The following is a 12711-nucleotide window of genomic DNA, read 5'->3' as shown; positions in this document are numbered from 1 at the left end:
GAGCTTGACATAGACAAGGAACTATGCTCTGGGACCTATTTCATTTTTTAATGAGGTGGACACAAGACCAGGAACTATCCTAACTAGTTGGATGCAACTAGTAATAACTTGCTTGTCTAATCAAAATAGTATACTCACACTTAGCCAATACTCTAACTAGCTTGTGCTTGGGAAGAAGGGAGGTTCATATAGGAAATATGGATGGGAGATGGATCCTCTTCTCATTGGAGAAGGAATTATCCCTTGAGGTAGTTCCATCATTATAGGGGAAAGGAGCCCAAACTATCATCCTCGACCCCATCCGGCCAAACTATTTACCAGACGTTCGTTACGGAGCTTCTAGAACTAGAAGCTTCGTCTCTAATTCAAACAAATTTCCATAATAGGACCAACGCAACTAGAACATAACTCAGTCGCACCGATCGGCGCAGGGAACAATGCTAATCTCTGCACATCAGAATGAGGGAGACAAAGGTCATTAGCGACGACCTTGTAAACTAGGGAAAACAAAAGTTTCAGGGGAAATTGTGCAAAAGGGAAATGATCTTCTCATGAAGAGGGACATAATGGGAGTTTCTTCATGAAGGAAAAGAATGTGGGGTTCACTGTAGAGGTCCTCCATGATCAAGGAATGGGGAGTACAGGGACAGTGACAAAATGTTGTGTAACACCCGCTGGCTCCACGTTACATTACATTTAATTTTATAACATAGTGGTTGGGTGGTTGGGGTGTGGGCTAGGTCCACCATAGGTGGCCCGCCCACCCCATACATAATATATAATATAGTTGGAGTGTTGGTTTGGGGGCGATGGGGGTCATGGCCTGTCAGCCATATTTAATTTAAAATTCTGTTTTATAATATGATATGGTTTTGGGTCCAACGAGGGTGGCGGGGGTCATGGCCCACTACCTATTTTAATATTTTTTATTTTATTTTTCATAATAATGTACTTTTAAAAAAATTTGTCTAATATAAGCGATATTAGACAAATTAAGTATCCAAAAAATTCAACCACTCCTCGAGAGCCAGATTTGATTTCTAGGACTCGGTCAATTTGTAGGACCATTAAACCTGACCCACATGGCAACTTTGACCAAAAATTTGACTGGCTCTTTCTCCCTCGTACGAGCTCGGATTTGAGTGTTGTTCATACCATTATAATCAGGGCAACGAGCACTTCAATATGGTGCTAGTTTGGGAGTGTTATGACCACTTTGAATTTTGACCCTTTTTAAGTCCTCTGGGATTTATGCCCATGTCTGGAGCCACCTGGATTAATGATGGCCAATTTCACCTGTGCATAAACATCGTTGTTGTGGGAATACTAGAAGCATATGGATTACTGCTCAGCAGAGATTGGTCTAGCAAGATGAATGGATACTTTTCTACAGACTGGTCACACTTGTGGATTCCATATCAGGGTAAAAGTAATCAAATCTGGGTGTTATCTGAGAGATACATGAGGCACAATGTCACTTCCATAAATGGAGAGAATGAACTGTTGGCCTTCGCAGAGCTCATGTTCAACAACTACCTCTTGGAAACAACATTGGGGCGTTATCTCACACAGCCAGCTTCAACCCCACCAGATACACAATTGGGTCTTCTTCCTTGACCAACTGATGGAAATGAAACCTATACAACACATTATAACATTAGTAGTATTAGTACAATCACATCGAATGGTTCATGTACAAATGAGCTATGGACCATGTATTTTGACAGATCAAAGACATAGGATGGCTCTGGAGCCGGGTGTGTCTTGATTGACCCAAAACATAGGAAACACTTGATCTTGAGTTGCTTGGAGTTCGAGTGCACAAACAACATTGCTGAATATGAATCACTCATGTTGGGTTTGCAAAAGGCCATTAGTCTCAATGTGGTCGCGCTCAAAATGGTAGGTGATGCAGAAATCATGGTACAGAAGATACGTAACACCATTCACTATTTATCACCTCATCTCAAAAGTTACTAGAAAGAGGTATGTCAACTAATCTCTAACTTCCAAGCATTCAATATCAGTGTTGTGCCAAGAGTGTGTAATGTAGCTACTGATACCTTGGCAAATGTAGCTGCTAGCATCTCACCGCTTAGGGATAGATTTACTGTTGAAATTTTGTACAAGCCTTCTATCCCTGATAACATAACTAAATTACATGTTTTTGATAATGACCAAAAGATACTACACTTCATGGACAACATTGATGCCTTCAAGGATGCAGCAGCTGATGAAAATGAGCATGAGAAGACCCGACACAATGCAACTTATGGCAAGAAAGGCAACCTCATCCCAAAGGATGTTGTTTCTCTCAAAAAGATCTATGAATTGCAGAACCACTATCAAGGGTCAAGAAACATCAAAACATATAGTTCCACCATGATGAATGAACATATCAACCTGGGAACAAACCACGATCTGAAGTTCATCGGTCTCGGTATGTGTTGCACACCACATGAGTAGAAAGTTTGTGTCTACTTGTTCAAACAATACTGGGATGTGTCTGAGTGGGCATATGATGACTTGAGTACATACGGCATGCGAATAATCCAACACAGGATCCCAATCAAAGGAGTCAAGCCATTGTAGCAAAAACTTGGTAAAAGACATCTGTCGCTTGAACCCCTTATACAGAAAGAACTGACTAAGTTGTTGGATGCTCAGGTCACTTACAAAGTTCGTTATTTGACATGGTTTTCTAATTTAAGTTATGTACATAAAAAATCCAAGTAAATCCATTTATGCATTGATTTCAGAAACTTGAACCATTCCCAGAACAAAAACAACTATCCCGTGCCATCATCGGAACCTATGTCACACACAGTATCTGGAGCAAGAATCTTTTCTTTTCTTATTGGTCTTTTGGGATACCACCAAGTTCAGGTAGCAAAACCTGATAGTCTGATACTGGTTCAAGAGAAGCTTGGCCCACACATGTACTGTCTGCAATCACTTGACAAGAGGGTTGACAACCTTCCTTCCAATGGCCAAGATCTGAAACTCTGTTTTCAGTAGGCCAAGCCACGCCCCTCACCATGTACATAGTCTATTTACTGCTTGTTGTTTTTATTATTCACTTGGTTTACCATTTTTGTTTTGTTTGTTTAGTACCATTCTATTTTGGTTTTGTAAATAATTGTTGCCCTCTATTGAGCTTTGGATTTTGAATGAGTATGTGGCTGAGATCTAAAGAGTCTTGTGACACTGCAAGACTTGTCCTATCCTGCGTTTGTCTTCTCTGTACCTATTTGCAACCTTAGGCCAATGAAGTCTTGTTACACTAAAAAATGTCACCTTGACTACTTACAGTTAGTATGGCTCAAATCAACAGTCATGCTACCCTCTTAGGCAAGTCTCATGCCTCTGTTATCCATCTCAAACTCAAAGAAGAGAGAAAGTCTTGTAAAAACTATGTTTATCTCTGGGGTCGCAGGTTCTCTCTAGCCTTACCTGCGGGGACGCTGACCATGTTCACAAAATCTGCGTCCATGGACGCTCTGTATATTAAGGGACAGGTGCGTCCCTCTGTAAAAGGCAAAATGCGCGAGTTTTTATCTTTAAAAAGTTACTTGTGGTTACTTCTAGAACATTCTAGAGGTCGGTTTGATGAAATGGATGCGCCTCCAGTTGGTTCATGTATCTCTATTAAGGGGGAACTTATCCCATCAATAAGGGAGCTATCCCACCCATAGAGGGGGATGATCCCATTGATAGTGGACCTGAATAACCTCTTTACAGCACTATAAATAAAGGCATTGAGCCACAAGGAGAAGAGGTTGGAGCTATACATTTTCTTTGGGTAAATGCTGCAGGATTTAGGTCTTCCATTAGAGCCTTTGTGAGGAGAGATTGTCTTCACTTGATTCTACTTGGGAGAGGGTGAGCTTTGTCAAAGTAGAGGAAAACCCTTGATGGACCCTGGGAGGAACTTGCACAACACCAAGGCCAGGTTGTAAGAGTTTCTTTGTTTCGTTATTAATACAAACTGGTTTATTTTTCTCAATAGCTTGTGTTAATGAGTTATTTCATGTGTTCCTTGGTCTGCATGTTGAATATATGTTTTATTATATGAAATGCAAGTGCTTGGTAATTGTTTGATTGTTTGTGGTTGCAGGAATTGACTTGAAGGAGGAGCTCATCCGGATCGTCAAGAACGGACTTCAACAACAGCGTTTTGGAATAAGGTAAGCCTAAACACTTGTAGTTTTCATGTTGTAAAAGGTGTATTTAGAGAAAGATCACTCCATTTTGTCTTGTTTGTCATTAGAATGTCTTAGACTTCTAGGAAGGTCAGTCGTGTCCGCACCCTTGACAGATTCCGTGTGACAAATTGGCGACTCCGCTGGGGAATCCATTAATGAGAGAGTCTTTTCCTTTATATGAACTTTGCTTTGAGAAAATCATTTTTATTTTCTGGTTTTTGACTGTGAGAATTAGTATTTGGGTGGCTTAGCTGTAGATTTAGTTGGCTTTAGTTTTTCTTCCTTTTTCCAGAAGGACGCAGTCTCTGTGTGCTGCACAGTGCGTCCTTGGACGCGCTGTTTTCGACTGCACAGTGCGGGGCCGCACCTGTGACAACGGGTGGCCTGCGTCTTCCTGTAAAAGTTAAGAAAATTCCATTTTTGCTTTAAATTACTTTTAGATTTTGTTTTTCCTTATTGTTTTCTGCCCAGATCCTTTAGTACCCTGTCAAGAATTCTCACCTGAACTAGTTTTGTGAGCTTTGAGTGTTTTAGTGGTTTTCAACGAAGTTTAGACCTAGGGTTTGATTTTTTGAATAGGTTCTGTAGTAACTTTGAGCTTAGAAAGTTGTCCAGCCTTAGATATCTCTGGTTAGTCAACCTTCTTAGAAGTTGAGCCTGTCGTAAAGTCTCCTTGTGTGAGCAACTTATCATTTGAGTTGTTTTGGGTCAAATTTCGCTTTGCTTGTTTTTAAAGTATTGATTTCCATTTTCAAAAAGGACAAAAAGATTAAAATTTTGTTTTGACTAGTTTTTGGTTCTGCAATAAGCTAGTCCTTGATTTGATTGTGATCAAGTAAAACACCTTAGAAATAATCATTGTTAGTTTTGGCCTCGTTAAGATTGCTTAGAGTAAATTTGCTTTTAGTTTGCTTATGAGTGCATTTTCATAGATTTTAAGAGTTGTTAAGATTGATTTTTGGTTATATTAGATTTACTTGCTTTATTAAAAGAAAAATACAAAAACATCTTCTTAAAAAGTCTTGTTTCAAGTAGCTTTTTGTTTTCAAAAGAAGAAAAGAGTTTTTTCGTGTATGTAAAGAGAAGTTATGTTTTTATGCTTGGAAAAGAAAAACGAATTGTTTCTTTGATTGTCTTCAATTAAGAAGTTGCTTTTATAAAGATTGCATTCTCTCAACTTTTTAGTTAAGCAATTCATCGAAAAAGTAAAGTAGTGGATAAATCATTTTAGGTGCATTTTGTAGTGGTTTCGAGTCGAGTCAACACACCACTAGTTTCACTTCCATCACCTTTTGACTTAAGAAACAACCTTAAAAGTAACGCTTAAATTAAAATCAATCTAGTAATCTTTATTTTTCTAGGGCTCTGAAGCACCAACATAGCTTAGGCTAGGGTCTTGGAGTAGGTGAGTACTTAACTCTCCAAGACTACAAAACCAAACAGATAGTCTATCTTGAGTAGAACAAATCCAATTGTTTCAGTTACATTCTGGGAAAGCTCCTCTTAAAGGAGAAACACGAGCTCGTGTCCGAACCAGTGAGGGGATCATTCCTCCCTCGTTGGGAACGACGCCAGGCAGTACGTATTACAAACGGTAAACCTCGGATTAACCATTGTCGAGGAGCCAGGGGTCACTTATCGGTAAACCTTGGATTGTTGTCAAGGAGCCGGTAAGGGGATTGGAGCTTGCTACTCTGCCCTTGCGTGCTGTCGGAGTTTAGACTGTTCCCCCAGGTGTAATTGTTGTGATTGGTAACCTTAGTGGCCATAATATCTAGGATTCTACCCAAGGTGACGGTGGAGGGAAGGTCCCACTGTACCTGGAGCAGACGTCGGTTATACTCACTTGGATTTTCTGGGGGGTTCGCTTCACTTCGAGACGGTTAAAGTGGAGGAACTTGGTCCAGTCTATTCATTAAGCAGGTTGCCGGGGTAACTGTTCCACCCACTATTTCTGTACTGAATCCTGCGAGGTTGGGCCTAATCACCAACTAGCGTTTTTGGTCCGGAAGACTACTGTTTGTGTGTGGTTTGACGCTCTAGATTATTTAGGCGTGTGCTTCAAATTTGATTGGTTCTTTAGAAGACTTTAGGTGGTTTGATTTGAAATTTTTTACTTTGTTTTCGTGTGTTGTAGTTAAAAATCTTTAATTGTGGCGGAATTACCGAGAAGGTCCCGTCGCATTGCGGGCCAGTCTCCTGAAGTTGTTTCTGTGGCCGAATTGTTGAGAAGATCCCGTGAACTTAGGGGTTCACCTCCTCGAGACGACCCCAGTTATTTAGAGGGTTTAAAGGTCCTTGTAACTCCTAGTGGCAGTAAAGTAGGTTCACCTGAAGAAGGAGAATCTTCTTTGGTAGTCCATCCAGATTACCAAAGATTAGAAACAGGTTACAATCCCGAAGCTGTTACAGTTTCCGAGCTTGCTGGTAGTTTTTCATCTGCCAGTGAAACAGGCGAAGAACCTGAAATTTCAGAACCTGTTACTCCAACTCCTAGTGTTCCTGATTCACCAAGAATAGAAAGAATTATCACCGAAAATCTTCCTGTTGGATTAATTGCTATAGAAGAACTTGTTCCAGAGGAAGAAATAGGCGTTTCTGATTCTGAAGATCTAATTACCCTTGATCTAAGGGAGCGTGAATCCATCTTTTACAGTCCTCCTAGAAGTGAATCTTGGTACCTTGCATTAACCAATTTTTTAGACAACTCAGTAGGTTTTTCTACACCTCGTACTCCAGTTCCACCTAGAGGAATTCATTCTCCTGTAAATATGTCTGGTCAGTCATCTGTGTTTTCACAAAGTCCTGAATCATTTTTACATGGCGGTCCTTCTGTTCCTACTGGGTATCAATCACTTTCTGGTACCTTTGCGGGAGCATCTCCTCAACCCATTGATCATGGGTTATTAGTTGGAAACAGTGGTAATGTACCATTGAGTATAGGTGACGTTTATATGATGTCAGGTTCAACTCCCATTAACCAACCTCAAGGTGGCCAATTACCGCCTGGGGGGCAGCCTTCGTTAATGCCTGGGGGGCAACCTCAAGGTACTTCATTCGTGACTGGGGGGCAACCTCAAGGGTATCAACCCCAGCCTCAATATGTACCCCAAAGTCAACCTCAGTATCAGTATCAACCTCAAGGATGGCAACCCCAAGGGTATCAACCCCAAGGATACCAACCTCAAGGTCAAGGTCAACCCCAGTATTCGTATTTACCTCAAGGTTATCAACCTACGGGTCAATACCCTGGTCAAGGTTATCAACCACCTCAAGGGCAATCATATGGGACTACACCTTACAGTTATCAACCCTATCCTCAATACGGCTATGGATCTCAGTATCCTCAACCTGTTACGAGTCAATACCCTGGAATGTTAACATGGGATCCGTCACAAGGTCAACAGATGTCGCAACCAAGTATACAGTCGGTACCTCAAGCAGGACAACCTGCAGTTCCTGGTCCACCCCAGCAACTACAACCTGTCCAGTCAAGTGTTCAGACCCCTGTAACTTCCGTAGTTACTCAGCCGCCAATTGCACCTAGTACTCCTCCTCACACGGCTGCAGCAACTACCGCTTCATCTACCATGCTTACTTCTGGAGTATCGGCAGCTCCGGTTTCTACTGTCCCTGTAACTGCTCCTCAGACATCTGTACCGTTGTCTGGACCCACGGTTCAAACCACAGTCCAGATGCCTGCAGGCCAACCTGGTACAAGTACGGTTGTTACTACTCAACCTCAATTTGTTCAACCTCCGTACCAGGGACAGTATCAACCTGGGCAAGCTGCCCAACAACCGGTTTACCAGTATCAACCGTATCCTGGGTACACTTATCAACCACCTCAGCAACCCCAGTACGGTCCGGTTAGTCCTGGTTTTCCAGGAGGATATAATATCCCAAATGCGACTCCTGTTCCTAGTTATCCTGGATATCCTCCTCCTGGGGCTGGTATTGTGACTCAGAGTTTTAGAGATCCTAACCGGCAGTTACCGTTTATTGCGACTTTAGATTTACCCGACTTGACGCGCCTAACGAATGATCCAATTCAATATCTTCCGTTCTGGCCGCCAATGCCAAATAAGTTGCCCAGCGATATACCCAAGTTCGAAGGTAAGTCTGGAGAGGATCCGTCTAATCACGTGATGACTTACCACCTCTGGTGTGCATCAAATTCCATCTCAGATGATTCTATCCGCTTACGTCTTTTCCAGCGTACACTCATTGGTCTCGCAGCCAAGTGGTACATTGAGTTACCACGGGCTTCTTTTTACAACTTTAGCCAGTTAGCTACTTCATTCTTAACTCATTTTCAGTTACCAGTCAGATACGATAATGGTACAGAATTATTAACTTCGCTAAAACAATCGACATCCACGTACATTTCTGATCACATCCATGAGTGGAGACGTCGAAGAAGATTAGTGAAAGTTTTTATCCCGGACCAAATCTTAGCTGAATGGTTTGTCAAATCATTATTACCAAGAATTACTGAAGATGTAGCTAAGGCCGGAGTAGTTACTGAGGAGCAAGTCATTGCTCAGGCACAGTACCTTGACTTAGTTTATACTCAGTCGGGTACTTTACACGAGAAAATACCGGATCTTCCAAATCAAACCAAATCGCTGCTGCTCCTTCGGGATCTCATGCCGCTGATGGTATGATCGGTATCGTGACTACGAAGAGTAAGAAGAAGTCTTCCAAGACCTCCAATACTCCAATTATCACTTTGCCTGATTCTCCGACAGGAGAGTCTTCTCCTCCTGAACTTACCGTCGACATTCACGCTGTAGAGTCATCTACGGCCAAATCCAAAAACGGTGGAAAGAAGAAAGGAAAGAAGAAGGCTAAAGCAGACAAGGCTCCAAAGGAGAAAACGGAAAAGTCGGAAACCAATGACGAAAAGCGCAAACCTCGTTATCCTTGTCTCATTTGTGAAGAAGATCATTTTACGAGAGACTGCCCTCATCGGGCCGAGGTAGTGAAAATAGTTAAAGGTTCTCCCACTCCTGCTGTGTTAAAGAATCCATTTCCCGAGCAGGAAAATAAGATGATAGGTTCTTCTTCGAATGCCAGTGAAGAACCCATTTTGATGATGTCTCATGTCAGGATTGCAACTCGATCGCAAGATTATGGTAGTAAGGCTCCTGTTGATGGTAAAGAAGCAGAATCTTCTCACTCTAACCCATCAACCTCAACTCCTGGTTCCGATCCACTACAGATCGAAAAACCTAACCCAAATGCGACTCCCAAATGCGACTCCTGTTCCTAGTTATCCTGGATATCCTCCTCCTGGGGCTGGTATTGTGACTCAGAGTTTTAGAGATCCTAACCGGCAGTTACCGTTTATTGCGACTTTAGATTTACCCGACTTGACGCGCCTAACGAACGATCCAATTCAATATCTTCCGTTCTGGCCGCCAATGCCAAATAAGTTGCCCAGCGATATACCCAAGTTCGAAGGTAAGTCTGGAGAGGATCCGTCTAATCACGTGATGACTTACCACCTCTGGTGTGCATCAAATTCCATCTCAGATGATTCTATCCGCTTACGTCTTTTCCAGCGTACACTCATTGGTCTCGCAGCCAAGTGGTACATTGAGTTACCACGGGCTTCTTTTTACAACTTTAGCCAGTTAGCTACTTCATTCTTAACTCATTTTCAGTTACCAGTCAGATACGATAATGGTACAGAATTATTAACTTCGCTAAAACAATCGACATCCACGTACATTTCTGATCACATCCATGAGTGGAGACGTCGAAGAAGATTAGTGAAAGTTTTTATCCCGGACCAAATCTTAGCTGAATGGTTTGTCAAATCATTATTACCAAGAATTACTGAAGATGTAGCTAAGGCCGGAGTAGTTACTGAGGAGCAAGTCATTGCTCAGGCACAGTACCTTGACTTAGTTTATACTCAGTCGGGTACTTTACACGAGAAAATACCGGATCTTCCCAAATCAAACCAAATCGCTGCTGCTCCTTCGGGATCTCATGCCGCTGATGGTATGATCGGTATCGTGACTACGAAGAGTAAGAAGAAGTCTTCCAAGACCTCCAATACTCCAATTATCACTTTGCCTGATTCTCCGACAGGAGAGTCTTCTCCTCCTGAACTTACCGCCGACATTCACGCTGTAGAGTCATCTACGGCCAAATCCAAAAACGGTGGAAAGAAGAAAGGAAAGAAGAAGGCTAAAGCAGACAAGGCTCCAAAGGAGAAAACGGAAAAGTCGGAAACCAATGACGAAAAGCGCAAACCTCGTTATCCTTGTCTCATTTGTGAAGAAGATCATTTTACGAGAGACTGCCCTCATCGGGCCGAGGTAGTGAAAATAGTTAAAGGTTCTCCCACTCCTGCTGTGTTAAAGAATCCATTTCCCGAGCAGGAAAATAAGATGATAGGTTCTTCTTCGAATGCCAGTGAAGAACCCATTTTGATGATGTCTCATGTCAGGATTGCGACTCGATCGCAAGATTATGGTAGTAAGGCTCCTGTTGATGGTAAAGAAGCAGAATCTTCTCACTCTAACCCATCAACCTCAACTCCTGGTTCCGATCCACTACAGATCGAAAAACCTAACCCAGACTTAGTGATTAAGCCGCCCGCCAAGGGTGTACTTCGAAGGTCTGCTTTCAACCCACATGCGAGAGCAGCCCAGAATTACAACATTGTTGAAGACTTAGCTGTTTCACCTTCAGCAATGTCGGCACTCGAAGTGCTGCAATCATGTCCAGCGCAACGAAAATTGCTTTTGTCGGCTATTGGAGCTGTCGATGTTCAGGACCCGAACCTAATGATCTTTGATCTAGAAAGTAGTACACCGCGTCTCCCCCATCAAATGGCTTTCCAAATTCCAGTGATAGTCAAAAACAGGCCTATTCATCGGACTGTGATTGATGAGGGAGCTTCTACGTGTATTATGTCGATTCAATGTTGGAGATCGCTTGGTTCTCCTTCGTTGAACCAATCCCCCACCATCCTTAAGGCCTTTGATGGCCGTGGGTTCCGTCCGTTTGGTATTCTACAAGAATTGCCTATAGGGGTCGAAGGTAAAACCGTTAGTCTGGATGTGGAAGTGGTTGATGCCCCTCTAGACTACAACCTTCTTTTGGGTCGAAGTTGGTCATATGCTATGACAGCGGTTGTTTCATCGGTCTTCAGAGTCATTAAGTTTCCACATAACGGTAAGATCGTGACTATTGATCAGCTGACATACTTTTCATCCGACCCAACCTCTTTAGAAACTATCCAGCATGTTGGCAAAACGACAATCCCTTATAGGGACATTGGTGTAGGTTTAGTTAAGGATTCCGGTTTACTGGGAACTTTTCCTCTCCCTCCACTCAATGCAGACCCTTCAGTCGCAACAATTCATATGATCACGTCAGAAAACATTATTTATGATGATCCTTGGTATGTTCCCTCTGACTCTGAGCTAGACTCACTCGGTGATGTTATGCCGTTGAGTCCGTATGAGATTGCTTATGAAGCTCTTATGTCTTTTACCGATTTTCATTCAACCGACCAAATGAATGTGGTCAGTGAAGAGTCACTTTTCACCTCACCCTTAGAACGGATAACGTTTCCCGAAGAAGTGTCATCTGACGAACAACTTCGCGAAATCCTAAGTGTAGATGATCTACCATGGGAAGATCTCCATCACAGATCTTCGTTTTTACCTAAGGGCGATGCATTTGAAAATGATTTTTCATCTATCTTTACCGCTGAATATGTCAAAGACGCTCAGGATCCAACGAAACATTCTGATTCAGAGCTGAATTTAGGGAATATTTCTCGTACTATTCCCATTGATATTTCAGTGAAGCCCGGAATCGAGGAGAACATTCATATAGGTGCCGCATGTACTGAAGAAGAAATCCAAACTTACAAGGCCCTATTCCAAGAATTCCGCGACGTGTTTGCCTGGTCCTACGAAGAAATGCCAGGAATCGATCCTGCCATTGTTGTTCATGAAATCAAAACCTACCCGGATGCTAAACCCATTCGGCAACGGTTGCGTCAGATTCACCCTCGAAAAGCAGCTGCAATCAAAGCCGAAGTCGAAAAGCTGTTGAAAGCAGGTTTCATTTATCCGATCCCGTTAACGGATTGGGTATCGAATATTGTTCCCGTCAATAAAAAACAAGGAACAATAAGAATCTGTATCGATTATAGGGATATCAATCGAGCTTGTCCAAAAGACAACTATCCTACGCCTTATATCGATCAAATTATTGATGATTGTGCCGGAAGTGAGATGTTTTCCTTCATGGATGGTTTCTCAGGTTATAATCAAATCAATATTCTACCTGCCGATCAACCAAAAACGGCATTCATTTGTCCATGGGGGACATTTGCTTATTGCAAATTACCTTTTGGCCTTAAGAATGCCGGTGCTACTTTTCAACGGGCCATGTCTTATGCATTTCATGACATCAAGCACATTGTGCAACCCTATCTCGATGATTTGCCTGCTCATTCTTTACACCGAGCTGA

The sequence above is a fragment of the Pinus tabuliformis genome, chromosome Q (assembly GCF_031772625.1).
Source record: "Pinus tabuliformis cultivar Carrire ecotype Pingquan chromosome Q, CPIR1, whole genome shotgun sequence".
NCBI classification, from domain to species: Eukaryota; Viridiplantae; Streptophyta; class Pinopsida; order Pinales; family Pinaceae; genus Pinus; species Pinus tabuliformis.
The sequence above is the reverse complement of the archived record's forward strand: the minus strand, read 5'-3'. Positions refer to the sequence as shown.